Source organism: Spodoptera frugiperda, chromosome 20 (assembly GCF_023101765.2).
Source record: "Spodoptera frugiperda isolate SF20-4 chromosome 20, AGI-APGP_CSIRO_Sfru_2.0, whole genome shotgun sequence".
Classification (NCBI taxonomy): domain Eukaryota; kingdom Metazoa; phylum Arthropoda; class Insecta; order Lepidoptera; family Noctuidae; genus Spodoptera; species Spodoptera frugiperda.
The window spans coordinates 7,538,985-7,555,537 of NC_064231.1; the positions used below are offsets into that span (position 1 = coordinate 7,538,985).

General features: G+C 32.5%; 1 pseudogene; it reads left to right on the forward strand.

Moving 5' to 3' along the window:
* Nucleotides 1-555: 555 nt before the first annotated feature.
* On the forward strand, nucleotides 556-16,182 carry LOC118282357 (uncharacterized; annotated as a pseudogene).
* Nucleotides 16,183-16,553: the final 371 nt, after the last annotated feature.

Sequence of the window (16,553 nt, forward strand, 5' to 3'; positions counted from 1 at the left end):
GATAAATGATACCCCACCTGACGGCTCTTTAACACTGTATTGAATAATAATAAGGAATAATGATGTTCTATCTTTCTATTCATGTCAATCCCATAAAAGTGTTTTATGTGAAAAATAAAAGACAGCCACGTTAACATAAAATGGTATAGAGTCGTTTGTTTATAATAAAGTTTGGTTATTTGTAAAGATCACGGATATTTTTATTTTCATCTCTGTCTTTCTTTGTTGAATATTATAACGTTATGCATACTAAAAGTTCAACAGCAACAAAGCAGAAGCTTTGCTGTCGATACTTTTAGTGAAACACTGTTCCACAACATTTATATTTTTTTTGGTTCAGTACTGCATACTCATTCCAAACCTGTGTAATGATGCTGCGATGATGCGATGCTGAGTCTTCACTCTTACCAACCAAAGCCGCAGTCTCAAAGCTACCACCTATTGGGAAAAAGTAACTACACCAGCGACTCCAATCCCATTCAATAAAACAGGAGCGAATAATTACGCAGTTTAGCTGACACAGTGTGAACCGTCCTTCCCACGTTTGCGTAATAATGTTACAGTGTCAATGTCTCCTTTAGTCCTTGACGTGGCAATGTACTGGAATGAAGTCCAGACATGACATTCTTCAAGAACTGGATATAAAGTGTGGCCAGTTGTCCCCAACTCACAGTCCACTTAGATCCGCACTGTTGAAGAACACGCCCAATATGGTAAGTAAAAAAAAACCAGTTTCACATGTTATGTAATTGGCCGTATTAATTAACTGATTGGATTCGAAAACCAGATTTCAAGAACTTCAAATTAACTATGTTTTTGAGTTATCTATTATTATTTAGGAACATTGACCCTTAGACAAATAAATAAATGCATAAATCTCTACGTTATTACAACAGCTTATTGTTCACTATTTTCTGCCAGCGGCTTCTCCCGCGTTCCCAGTGGATAATCGTTCCCTTAGTCGGCTCATATCCTCTCTGTATAGGGTACCAAATGTCATCAAAATCCGTTCATTAGGTTCAGCGTGATTAACGAACAAATATCCAAACAAACATACTTTCATATTTATAATATTAGCATGATACACTTAAACAACTAAATATCACCCGTAACTAGTTAGTAAAAACACAACGCACATCACTTCTATTATTACTTCTATTCCAAAGACAGAACAAAAAATAGACAAACATCTACATAATTGCTTAGAAATGTCACTAATGATTATCTACCTATTGAAGTTCTTTTTTTACCGACTACATTATTTTGTACAGGTAGGTGGTCAAACTTGCTAATGTGCCAATAATATTCTAAAAGAATTATCTCGACTTGTCTGTCAATATGATAAGTATTTCACAAAACTTAAAGGCACGTACATACATAAATAATAAGTGTTTGGGTAACATACATGTATTGATTTCATATAATAATTCTTTCTTATCAAATTAGGGCGCTTACTCTGAGTGTCGCGAGCGCTCGAGGCGAACATTAACACATTGTCAAGTTTGCAGCCGTTGTTTGTAGATTAAGCGGCCCTTATGTGCCAACATGACAAACACATTCTCTCGCAATAGAATTAAAAAAGTTAATCTCTTGTTGATAGGTTGCTTCTTAGGAAACCGATAGCTTTTACACACCACTCCCACATTATTCTTTGGTAATATTCGATTTAGTATGATAGTTAATTTCCATAGAATTGTTTAATAAGTGTATTTTTATTGTTATTATACTCGAAATCGGATCTTACAATCTTATTATTATGTTCCTCATAAATCATCTTATAATCATGTCATATATGGATACCTATTATCTAAATATTAATTGAATGTACCAAGTAATAAAAAGTTAATTTGAAATTCCTATCAAGATATAGCCGCCACGTCAAATCAGTCTTTCAAAAAAATTAAAAAAAAGGTTTTAAAACTAAAAGCAGTATATTTTATTACACTAATTTGCATTTTACGACTTGTATCTATCATAACAATGCATTTTGTATTCTAAAATCATGCAAAACATAAAAAATGTAACGTGACTGTTGGAAGATGCATCCGGGATCAAAGCCTAAAAATCCGCATTCTTATAATATTACGATAGAATAAGGAAAATATCAGAATCTAATTAATGCAAATTAAATCAACACTTCATCGAAACAGATGTCATATTATTTATGACGTTAACATATCTTAGAAATGTACGAAAGTAGGTATATGTTTAGAAAACTTATATTGCTTAGTTATAGAAAAAAAAGTCTCTCTTTGAATTCATATGCCGCAATCTACTATGCCTAATCTAATTCAGTTAATGCATTCACAATATTAACCAATAGTGTTAAAACCATCAGACAAAGATGCAGTCAAAACTGACCCCGTATTTTATTTGAACCACGCAGGATCATTGAATAATTTTACAAAACTTCATGCACACATAAAATCTATGAATGTGGATTCTCAGGATAAAGTATGTATGTATATAAAACTGACATTGCAAACTAAAATCATCATCGTTATAGAAACCGCAAATGCCTTTAATAACACTAAAATTGCAGCTATTTTGTGGTTACATAACTACTAAATGTTTTTCAGTTCATTGCCAGACTTCGATAATATACCTAATATTTGGCAATAATCAAATATATCTAATTTGTAATCGGAACACGGATATATTATAATTTAAAATGCTATCTTCAAACATTAGTCTGTATTACTAAAGAGCGTTACAAATACCTACTTGCATGGTCATTCTCACCTTTTAGATTTAATATATAACAGAATAATAAGATATATCTGTTTATTTTTAATGTTTTTTAGGGGGTTGAGACTATTACTGGTTATTGTAATTAACACGTGGTTGGTATCATTGAAATAATCGTTTGTTTTCTTACTTGTTTCAAAATATTGATTTCATCATACAACATCTCCAACACTAGCCTAAAAATGTTCAATTGTTTAAAAATTATTCGCAATTTCCTCGAGTAATTGTCTAAAATAATTTAAATAAATACAAACTTGCAAAATAATTGTGGTACAAACCGCTGGCAGAGCCGCGAGCATAACTAGTGTTTTTATAATGAAAAGCGTAGTCTGCTTGACCCGTTGGCCCTGACATTATGGTATTTTGTTGCGCAGGTAAAAGGTGCTCATCTCTACGTCCTGCCTATGGTCTTTATGGCATTTGTCACTGTAGCTAGTTGCCTTGGGGGGCAAATTAAAAAATTCACTTACAACAATAATGGATACGGCTCGTACAGTTTTGAGTAAGTGTGATAATGACTGGTAATGCAATGTTAAAACTATTATTTTGGAATAAATAATTTTCTTGATGTAATAATCCTACGAAATTTCTTGAGAAGGTCATGTTTTATCAATTTTTGTTCGGTGATTTATAGTCTTTAAAAATCTACGACGATATTTCAATTATTAAAAAAAATACCTTTGACTTTCTTTACAATTGTTTCATAAAATATTAGACAGATGTATGATTTACGTAATAGATCATTTAATAGCTTCTTGTTTAATATTTACTGAAAATAATATTGGAAATTATTTTTATTTATAAAGATTAGTCATTGTTGGAAGGAAATTGAATTGAAAATATTATATGTTGTCCCAAATCGATATTGATGACTAATTTCCAAGAAAATTGTATTTTGGTTCGTGATATAACAAGGTAAACTCGTAAAACGTTTAGCATATTCGATTAATATAATTAGGTACCTATATTAACTGTACCTACCTCACGATCTCTTTATTAACAGAAAAACAAGTAAAAAGAAAAAGAGATTTGCTTCTGATTATGAATACATATCAATATTATTATCTTTCGATTTGATTTTATGACTATCTAATAACATGTTGACATGTTAATCTGCAAACATGACGTGGTTTTATTTTAATAAGGTCACATGTCATGGAATTAATGACAACGCAATTGTTTTTTTTTTATATCATAAGGAACATATGAGATTTTCTTATTTTTGCTTTTAATATAAATATTGTATGACATAAGTGTTAATGTTTTATTCTCAAAAAACATTTAGTTAATTTTGATCCATGATGAAATGAAATGACCTAAGCCACAGAGTTAATCAAAGATTCATTTTTATTCATTAGGTATAAGCTCGTGTAATAGTGCTATGTATAGTGATTAGCACACTTAACTTCATAACGAATTTTCTTGAAGCCTTATCTTTATTTCATACGAAGTGTTCTCCTAAATTAGACATACAGCTTAATAAAAAATATGTTACATTGTATGTTTTATTAAGCTCTACAAGTCATTACTGTTGAGATCCTAGGTTTTAATGGGGTTGTCGATCTTTCTCTTCACAGTTACTCCTCTTCTACAACAGATTATTATTTAAAATGGTATTCATAGCCTGGATTATTAAGGGTTTACTAAAATAAACTAGTGAAAATTTGGGGGATTTACTTTTATTATTTTCTCAGGTGTTTAGTTATGGTTATTAGTATAATTTATCCACTTTATAATAGCTATTATGACATTATAAATCGAAAATATTTGACATAGTTTACGTAACAAATGGGTACACTGTGTAATCAGAAAACCAATTGAGGTCTTATTAATCTGAGGTTAAGTCGAGGTGTCATCGTATAATAAACGATTATACAATGTTTTGTTAAGCATTCAATGTTTGTTAATTTTTATATAATCACGTTAAACTAAATATAGGAGTCACATTAATTTCAATAAATCTCGAGTTATTGCTTCGAAACTTAAATTTTCTATTATATTATTGTTTTTTCTATCTGTATTGACATGAGTTCGAAATTCGAATGTCTCGATAAAAAATAGCTCTTGGTTTTTTTTTTCAAGAGAACAAATTAGGAATGGTGTTTATTTTTTACTTTAGGATCTACCATAGGCTTAATAACGTAACTAATGAAATCGAACTCGAAAATCCTCTACCTTATATATCACTAAACAATACATCGTTAGAACCGACTTCTTAGCCTTTCCATATGAGGAATTCAGGTAATCATTGTTTTTGCGTGCAGAGTAACGAAATGCAATTCTATTTTATTAGGCAACCATGCATGACCAGATCGTTTCTTGCAATTGTTTGCACATCCCTCCTATTCTCTAAGCGAATCTGTACTTGCATATTCTTTGTTATTTTACTATCAGACCGTGATGTTAAATAATTTGATTTAGTGATTTTACAGTTTTAAAACACCATGTACCTATATAGGTATACAAATATTTTTACATTTATCTATTATTGCATAAAATTTAACGATCATACAATTAAACACAATTTGTTTTGATTTACGTTTAAAATAATTGTTGAATTGTATTTATTGTAATTTTGAATGTTGAGAAGTATCTAGAGTTGAGCAACTTTTATTCAATGTCTTTTATATCGCTGTCCAACCACGGAAACTTTATGAATATTTAAAACATACTGCGCCTTATTTGCCCAAAGGCCTAGACAGTGATCATACACCCACTATTTGTCAGTTAATTAATCTAATTGTAATATGTGCTGTTTATTACCAAAGCATTCTTAATTGGACAGGTGCAAACATAAATTCTATACTATTACTGATTTTTCTGAAGGCATGTTGTATAATTAACCGACTTCAAACAAAAGGAGGAGATTATCAATTCACCTATATATTTACTAACTATTTCTATATTTTCTTTCAACAGGTATGAGACCTCAGATGGCACCTACAGGAGAGAAGAAGGTGGCCTTGTTCCAGGGCCTGACGGAAGATCATTGGTAGTCCGTGGGGAGTATGGCTACATCGACTCCAGAGGAAAGCCATACTCCATGAAATATGTAGCTGATGCCAATGGATACCAACCAAGGATCAATGATGACCACACGAGGTTCAACGATAGAAGAATAATTTGATGTTGTTATAATAAAATAGTTGAAATTCTATTGATGTTTAATTGCCTCACCCATAATGCATTTTTTACCACCAATGGAAAGAGATTCCGTGAATGTTTTAAAAATTGACAGGGACTCAATTAACTGGACGGACTAAAGCGCTCTCTATAGTTGAAACTTTAAGTTGCGATCTTGGCATTCCTGCCAAGCATAGAGATTATAGAATAGCGCCATCTCTGTTTCTTGTAATGAAGTTCGCAAACAAACTTGTATTTTAAAGAACCTAGTAAGTGTAGGTATTGTCTGGTTCTAATAGATTAAAACTTATGTTCGAAAAAGTTGCATAGAAGAATGATTGTGTAATGAAATATTGAAACGTTTGTAATATTTAACTACGTTAGATAAGCATGTTTACTTGATTTGCGTGGCTTTTATTTAATTTTGTATCTGACGCAACTTCCGAATTTTTACTATATGTTGAGTGAATACCCGTACTTAATCATGCATGTCATACAATTTTCTGCTTATTTTCTTACGGAAGTCAATTAATTTGACAAATTAAATATGACAAGATTTTAAGAATTTGTTTATCTGTTGTCTGAAAAAATTATAAAGTGTTCATTATAATGTTACCGTATTTATTTTGTTTTAAATATGCATAATATATTATGCATATATTATAATATATGGCTTTAATTTCTTTATTAGGTATGTTTTCTGATTATACAGAATTACAGACGCAAATCACGTTTTTTTTTCTCTTTAGACTTAGGTATTTTTTATCATTGAATGTGACTTTCAAATTCTTTGCATTTTACCTGGTACATCTCGTCTATCTTTATCACCTTGGCAAAAAATAAAACTATAGTTAGGTGGAATATTTTAGTGGATCGATATAAGAAAGACGATTACATAAATTTATTATGTTTAGTGGACTGCCTCGTTGGTCGAGTGGTCGCAAGTGCAACTACCGGACAAGGGGTTTCGGGTTCGATACCTGGGTCGGGCAAAGCATTGCTGGGCTTTTTTCGGCTTTTCGAAAATATCTCAGTAGTAGCACGGAGTCTGGAATTGTGCTCAGTATATGGCAATAGGCTCACCCCCTATTACATGGGACTTATAACACCAACGGTGAAAAATGGGTGTACACTGTATAGCGGCATTACGTGCCATAATGAGTAACTCTGCCTACCCCTTCGGGGATAAAAGGCGTGACGTTGACGTTTTGTTTAGTGGTCAAACTCTCCGTAATAATATTTGCGGCGAGTAAAAGACAAGAAAACGCACAAGAAATAGTAAGAAAATAAATATTGATCTAAATTAATTTTATAGTACGTCTAGAAATACGGAGACACTAACATATTGTTTACCTAATTAACATTGCTATGTTAGCCAGCCAGCCAGTGCCTCTGGCTCTATAGTGACTTAATTTTTATTTTCTTACCTGCATACTTACTAAAATACTATGCATACTGTATTTACACGCGTAAAATACTCAAACCAATATATTTTATAGCTGTAACCAAATGCAGCAATGCGTTGCGTGCACCTTATCGCCTTCGCAAACTTGTCTCATCCCAATTTACACCTCGTTGTTCAAAAAAGAAAAAAGTATTTTCGAAATTACGAGCGTATAATACGACATTCAAGAGCATGATATCAATTCGAGTGGTTATTTTAAACGATACGAATGTATTAAAGGTTGATTTGGAATTTTTGTTTTTATTTTGAACAAGTTTATAAAGATCGCAGAAAACTTACCTTCGATTTATCTTTGCATATTCCATTGAATGAAGTCAATCTAAAAAGGTACGCTTAAACCGTTTACAACTTAATTTTAAGAATGAAATGTCTACTAGACATTCCTTTGCATTTTACTTGAGATTCCATTCCGTAATGAATTTTGGTAAATCTTAGAGGCACCGGATCAAACGTTTGTTGTTGACATACATAAAGTTGATATATTATGCAGGACTATACCACAACCTCATTTTTTTTAGATCGAACTGAACCAGATTTTTTCAATATCCATAGGTCTTGTAGTAAAAGTCTTATCAAAAATAATATTTGTCAATATATCGTAAAACTAAACCAATAACAATTTACGATATTATATTTCACAAGTATTTGTTTTTTATTTTTTATTTAAATAATACAATATTTATTTCTTTTGTCATACTGTACAGCAAAGATATCTCTTATAATGTTAAGGATATTTAGTTATTTTTCTGTGTATCTAGTAAGTGCTGTCTTTATTTTTAAGGTGTAGTTTATTGATAAAATATCGGGAAATACAATGTAATAAGCATATAATTTCATTTTAGGTGCTGAACAGTCTGATCAGACGATGTCACAGTGCAATTTATACTTAGTGAGTGCTTAATATTAGTTCAAAGATATCACTATTTACAACACAGGTTATCATCACGTCTTTTACCCCCAAAGGAGTAGGCAGAGAAGCAAATTACACACGGCACGTAATGCCACTGTGCTATGTAGCTACACCCATTTTTCACAATTTTTAAAGCCTAAGAAATATCCAATTAATTGATTGATTAATGTGTTTGTTTGTTTACTTTAACTTATTGGTTTCAGCGAAGATATTGAATTAAGACGAATATTTCCCAGTGAATTTCCCCAAGATACAATACGAAAATCTGGCTCTGTAGACCCAGAGGTAAAATTATACATTTTGATTTATCACTTGATAAGATTTTCACAGAACAATGGATTTATTGAATTTAAATATACTTTTCTAGCATTTAGGTCGTTACGCCGAATTACAAAGTTATTTCAAATACCCAAAAGCCAAGGTTAACAGCCATTTTGAGGAGTTGGTGTGCTATGAGAAAGACGATAAAAAGGTACGTCCACACATTTTATCTATTTGTTTTAATTTTACTAGGTACTATATGTTTTAATTTTACTAGGTTTAACACATTGAACGCCGTGGTGGTCACCGGTGACCGACGTTAACGGAGGATTTGCCTTCCACGGTTTAGGCAGTCAAAGACTTAATAAACAAAAATACTTACATTTTTAGGATCTTCTTCTTTTTACGTAGTGTAGTTTTAACTGAGTGTGATTTAGACTCTCCTATATTGTAGATCCGATCAGACATCGCTAACGATGTCTGATCAAATAATGATTTTGTTCCGTAATAGTTTAACATGTAATAGGCAGCCAATCGCTTACCTTCTGCACTTTAAGTAGGTACAAAATAACCCTGACATAATATTAATTTTCCAGCTATGTAAAATAGATCTAGAACGATATTCCCCCGAAGAAGATGCGTACTACATGTCTCCAATATTCGACAGCCATGTTGATCGACGGCGAGTCTACTGCTTTATGCTGCTCTGTTTCACAGAAGATGAACTAGACAGAGTGGTAGCTTCGTTTTAAATATAGTTTATTACGTTATTTTGTTTATTTTTTCTGCCATATACCTTGAAGTCTTTTTCTTGATCAATGCTATTCATACAATGGTGATAAGAACCAAGTATTTTTTTCTGTCTGTGTTGTTTTAATCTTCTGAGTTTGGCGCAGTGCACATGCCATGTTCTTTTTCTTGCCAACACTGCATTTACCTTCTCCTCCTCTGAAAACCTCATTACTGGAGATTTCGTCACCACTCCCATGAATCACCCCATTAAACATAATGTCGTGGCATTGGTCAGCATTTACTGACATTTACCAATTAAATAGAATATCTAAAATAGAAATGAGTGACAAGAAATATCTATTAGATCCAAAATCAAATGATTACTTAAACAAAAATGGTTTTAAATAACACCAATATATCTTACCGATGTAATAACGCCAATGATAAATCTAAATGACTTTGGATGAGTAGATAGACGCCTTAACCCCGATTATTATGGGCATTATTCTGACAGAGTAATTTGTATTACATCTTTATTTGATATCTATATTTTGTCTCTATTACATGCATTGGTTCTTCGTTCGCACACTCCAATGTTGGTTGAGACATAAGATTGTTATCATTCACGCCTCTGCCAGACACGATTGTTACGTCACAAGAGGATAGTCGTGAATAATTTCGTTTTCACTTAAGCTTTATAAGGAAGATCCATACACCGCGCACCGTACAATTTTTATTCTTACTAAACCAGCTCTATGCGATATTTATCGACTGATGTTAAAAGCTTGGATTTGTTTTTCCTATTAAGACCACTTGGTCCCTTATGTTACTGGTAGTAATGTACGTACTTATAATTACCCTTAGTCAATAAAGTTTTCCTTTTATAATACATTGTTTAGGCCAGTGCTTATCATTGCATGGAACACATTAAAAATCAATCTAAGCAATCACGTAACTAAGTTATCACTTACATTTATTTATTCAAAAACTAACAAACAACTTCACAACGTGATTGTTTCCCATAACAAATAAGGTATGTTCGTAATGGCCAGCAAATCACGTAGTCAATGAAGCAACAGATTCTTTGCAATCAGAAATTAGATAGATGCGCAAAGCAAATGCGATCGACTGATCTTAAATGTTATAAAGTTTATTTTATAGATTGTATCTCTATATGTTGGTATTACGAAGACTTGTTTATCATCGATAAATGTTACAGTTACGTCTTCATTTTTTACCACATCCGATGTTTCGGTGCATTTGTACAAGGGCTCTTAAATCAAAAGCCAATTAACAGCTGAAGGTCAACAGTGGTGCTTCGACGTGTTATAAAATCATAGAGGTCTTGACCATGGATGAGTGGTATTTTAATTTATGGGGACGAGCTACTTGTTTCATTGAAGTACCCATTTGAGAAGATTTTAAACTAAATTACACACCATTCATTCGTGGTGTATGAGTGCTAGGAAATTTTAAATTTTAACTACAAATTATCTTCAATTTAAGTTCTTGCTAATAGTTTATGTTTTACCGTATGACAAAAGAATTCTTGAGTAATAACGGGGTTAAGTCAACATAATCCTAACCACACAGGGCTGTGCAAATTGGTGATGATTTTCTTACGTCACTTTGGCGACAAAACCACAGTGGTTTGTTACTCGTACCTAAGGTTGCAATACGTCAATCAATAATTGAAAATGTGGTTACTATATACATGATTAACCTTGAAACACGATATATTTTTTCATGTCTTTACGTAGATATTATCAAAAAAACAATAAAAGAACAGGATTCTAGAACTTTAAAAACAAAATAAGAGTTTTTTAAAAAGACAACGAAATAAAAAGTCATCCAAAAATAAATATGAATATGGCGGTAAAACTACTGACCTATTAAAATGACGTGCTTGCTAATAATAATGGCATTTCTTATAAGCCTGATAAATTGATGACTGCCAAGTCCATTACCGATATTAAAGTAATAAAAAGCTAAAAAACATGGCTATCTTATAGCAAACGCATCATCGCATAAAACTTGACCCACTCAATGGAATGTAAATATTTATATAGTTATGTAAAATAATGAGGTGTCGTCTTGATGCCGACAAACTGTTATGTCATTATAACCTTGTACTACATAATATTAATGCATCTGATTTAATATGTAAATATTGGTTCTTTATTATGTTTTGAAGCGTCCGTATTAGAAGTTTGACCTAAAATTTGAGACGTTTTAATCTATAAGGAAAGCGACGCGTGTCAGAGGTCGACTCCGCGTGGTTTAGTTCGACGGTTCAACAGACTGTGACGTAAGCAGACCGGTTGGGACTTAACCTCTATTGTGAGGATGCAATTTTGTTTAAAAAAGATTTTGTAATCGCCTATTTTTGAAAAAGTAAACTTTACCTACTAGCTTTCAACGATTGCATAAGTGACACCCTAACATGAAAAAAAGCTCGACTACTTAAGATCAATCTCCTAGTATATGACTTAATTAAATACAACGAGTAACGCCCACCTCCTGTCAACTATTCCAATTGTTAAGTTACTTATATTTTAAAAAACTTCCTCGAGTAGTTTATTGTAGGTATGTTTACTTGTCTGTGTTGTAAGTACTATCGACAATGCATATTCAAGATCAATACAGATGAAAAATGCACCGTGTCTCCGTCTGCAAAGCTTACAGTTACATAAGAGATGAGTCTCCTAGACTGACACAACGTGTTCACACAGTCTCAAACTGATTCTATACAATGTCCATCACAAAATGTGAAACCTTGACCTTTCACACATCATTTTACATTTAACTCTGTGTTTTGTTCGTTTATTTATAAATTATATTTCCACAGCCAATTTAGACCTTATTTATTCAACACTAAAATCTATTTTTAGAGTTAACATTTTTACCAAAGTGCATCTTTGGAATAATTCGTCCAATGAAAATGTTAAAGGTCGATTTGAGATTCTCATAGCCTTAAGAAAACGTTAAAATTCCTTGATTTGTTTCGTTTTTCGTTTCCAGTCATTTGGTGTTGCTTTAATGTAGTTCAACTTTAGTTTTTTAAATTAATGCATATTCTTAAACTTCTAACAATAAAACTTATTTAAAAGTACTTGTACAGTACTCATAAAACAAACACTCAATAAAAGAGGACTTATTGTATGTAAAAAAAAACTTTAAGTTGAGGTCGATGACTCTTATTGACACAAGTACAGTTAATGATATTCGAAATAGTAAGTACTGTTATAAAATTTTCGATGTATTTCACTTTCAAATCTCGTTTGATGTCAAATACTATAATATATTTCCATAGGAATTCAAAATATCCTGAAAACTAATAAAAATTAATACCTAAATCCTGTACTATCTATCTATCTACTTATCTTGTACGGTTTACCGAAATATATGCTGAATTAAAGGGCCCTTTATAAAACAGATGAACAAGTTAGGCCAAATCTTCTACACACGTATTGTAATTTATTTATTTTACCTTCTACATACTAACCTACAAATTACGCATCAAAACGTTTAGAGGTCATAGGCAGGTGTCTAATGGCCTACATTATAATAATGTATTTTTTGCTCAAACACAAATACCTTTAGCTTCATTAGTATTACTATTAATCCTAAAGTACATTTAGTAAATAGACCAAAGTATTTCTACAAAGAACTAATACACTATGTTGATTAAGTGCTCTTTAAACACTAGTTTGACACCTTAACGTCAGGATAACTAATTACCGTCCAGGCTTCATTATGTCTAGTACTTTGTCTGTCTTTGAAAATGCTAGACGAAACTAGATGAATGGGAATGAGGCGGCATCGTTGCATAAACGAAGGCATAGTGAGCTCCACCCAATCAATGTCAGTTACTTTCAAAAGAAAGCGGTTACTTACCATTACGTCTGCTCCATATACGAATAATGTGAGCTCATATCGGCATATTATAAAGCCTTATGCAATACGTATTGACTGAATAAACTATGTACGTTTAATGTGGGAATGATAGTATTGATCTTTCTTAGTTAATGAAGCAATTACTCGCCTCAGTATCGTAAGTAGCCACGCCTTGCGGGTTTCTAAGGCTTAACAGTTGCGTTAAGTAGCGACAGCATGGTGTTAACCTATTGCCTTCAAACTCCACATGGCGCGTATAGGTCAGTACGACTCGACATTCTTGAGAGAATTCATCATAAACAACACGTCGGAACGTCGTAAATTAGACCCTTTACAACAGTATTTCACCGACATTTCCACATTAACACATAATATTATGTAACTGAATTGATATTCCAAATTTCCCTAAGAGGCCAATAAAAAACACGTGTCCAAACCATTCTAATAATTTCACCAGTTTGTTAAAGTCATAGATACCTAAGTAATGTTGTTTTAAAATGAGTAATTAATGGACTGTCTGGGACGCACTCAATGGCTTTTGTCACTGTCTGCTTATGAACATAATGTATAGGTACCGTCTAGAGAGTTCATTTGTGACTGGGAAGACGCGAAGTCGTGGGCAAAAGTCAATCTTACTTAATATATTACAAGTGAAGCCGGCGTGTAATCCTGTCCATTCACTACAATACATCTTACATTGTGAATCATAGGCGAATATGAAATCATGAACTAGGTACATTAACTTTTGTACCAAATAATAATGTAGATTAATGTTTTGTGAGTGCTAACTATTACACTTACAACATTACAAGTAGGCGCTTAATTTGACTCTGCTACTGTTATGTAATTTTTATTCATAAATTAACATAGTTTCCAGGGCAAATGTTACTTGGCCATGCACCCAAGATGTTATTATGTAGAAATAGAATACAAATTAATTTACCGTTTCGTATATTTGCTATCCTTCACCTAGGAAGTGTCTCTCTTCAATTAATGTGAACTAGATTTACAGAAAGCACTGTTGCATGGGAAATGAGACAAAACTGTAAGATTAAAATTATGCAATATTAATTAAATCCAGGGAGATCGTGAATTAAGAAGTTGGTAATTTATGTGAACATCATTATGATATCTGGCAACACTAGCTTTTGTCCAAAAATGGTTGTATTAATTTGGCGTATGATCACATCATTTGCAATACTATTTGCAATTACTAAACTTATTTATAATTTTAATTTCAAAATTAAAACTTAATTTAATACTGTAACTATCTTGTTGGCCTAGTAGGTGATAAGGTTGAACGATACATAAAATTTCAGGATCAATCACTATCAGGATCAAACAATTATCAAATAAAGATAGACCGGTGCTATTCAAAAAGGCCCAAACCGTTTGTGAGATATTTTAGTAGGATGACTTAGACCTGGACCAATATCAGAATCATGGATAGAAGGTACATATTTCATAGGTTTTGGCTTTTGTTTACGTAACTTAAACAGTATTTTAACATTAAAATATAAAATTATTATTTTCTTATACACGATTTTGTTGAAAACGTGGGCTAAAAATAAATGGATGCCACGAGATAACTGCATCGCCCACACGTGGCGTCTTCTCCGGAATGTCATGTCCATAATGTATGCGTTGACCTATAGTAGAAATAGGTCTTGTGCAAAAATATGTGTATTTTACTATGACAGCTGTAATGTTAAAGAAATATTTACAGAGTTGCTAAAATTAAATATTTAAAAAGGTCAGTCGTATGATGCATGCACCTATGATAGTAAATATATGCTCATTAAAAGTAACTTCAAACTTAACACACATAAATAAAATTGTCTATAAGTATCATTTAAATCATAAACGTTCAGTTTCAATTAGATATCGTTTCTGCAAATAATACATGTTGTTAAAGAAGACATTTATAGCTACAATAAACAGGTGCATTAACGCTAAATTAATGTCTATATCCATTAGGTGTGCATACATTTGTAATAATGGATTAATAAAATTGCATTAACAATTTGATGCAAGTAAAATTTTGTTAAAAAAGTATAATAGCGGTAGAGACAACAAACTTTTTGTAATTCATATTAACATTGACATTTGTACGCCAATTATTTCTTACATAAGACAATTGCATGGGGAATTAAGTGTTTACAAACACGTGATGGCACTAAAACTACATCGATTAAAAGCATGTAATATACGTACCCGTATACCACGTAGCCCGCCGAGCCAGACGCTGGATCTTGTGGTATAGGTAATAAGAAGCACCACTGGCCCAGCCGCAGTGTTGCAACGCGGTATTAGAAGAAATACTTACGTTGGTATATAAGAGAACCGTTTGGATACGTAATCATCCCACACATCAAGTGTACTCTGAAGAAGACAGTCACAAAAAACAAGCAAAATGAAATTGGTTGGTTTACTATCCCAGTGACGTCATGGATTGTGTAGTGAAAAGTGAAATTGTGAATTGGATTAACGGAAGAATTTTTTTTCAGTTCATCGTTCTTGCTCTGGTCGCTGCTGCGTACGCTGCTCCCCAACAGAATCCTCAGGACGTTCAGCTCCTCCGATATGACGTCAACAACGCTGGACTGGATTCTTACAGCTTCGCGTAAGGATTCGTTCTATTTCGATGCAACCTAGAATCGCAAGACACCTGTTTTTAATCCTGACGTTTATTTTACAGATGGGAGCAATCAGATGGATCCAAGCACGAAGAACAAGGGCAGCTTAAGAACCAAGGCACGGAAAATGAGGCCATCGCTGTGCAGGGACAGTACGCGTGGGTTGGCCCTGATGGCGTCACCTACGTAGTCACCTACACTGCTGATGAAAATGGCTTCCAGCCCCAAATTCAGCAAGGTCCCGGCGGTGCTGTCCCTTCAGCGGTTATTGCCTCACTCCTAGGCTAAAGCACCTTCTAGAATAGCTTGTTAAGACTGTAAATACTCTTGATGATGTATATAATATTTATATACTGAGTCAATAACCTTAATAGTATTGATTTAGATAATAAAGGAACTGATTTTTATAATCTAGACGTATTATTTTTTATCCTTTGTTTGATTTCGTATTTTTTGAGATCATTTTTTATAACTATGTTCATATAATATGAAAGTTAAAAGTGCATAGGCAGAAAAAAATGTTTTTTAAAGACGTTGATAAATATATATTTTTCTACAATTAATGACAATTTAGTTAGACAATAATATGCAACTTGAAATAATAACAATGCAGTTTGTTATTTTCATTGTACTTAATTTATTCGTTAAGCAATAAAATAAATAAGGAAACTAGTACAAGTCACATAAAACAATACACAATTAAATATTATTTTTCATTGAATATTTTTTCACGACATATATCCCAAGATATTCACTGACTGAAATAATTGCAAATGTACAA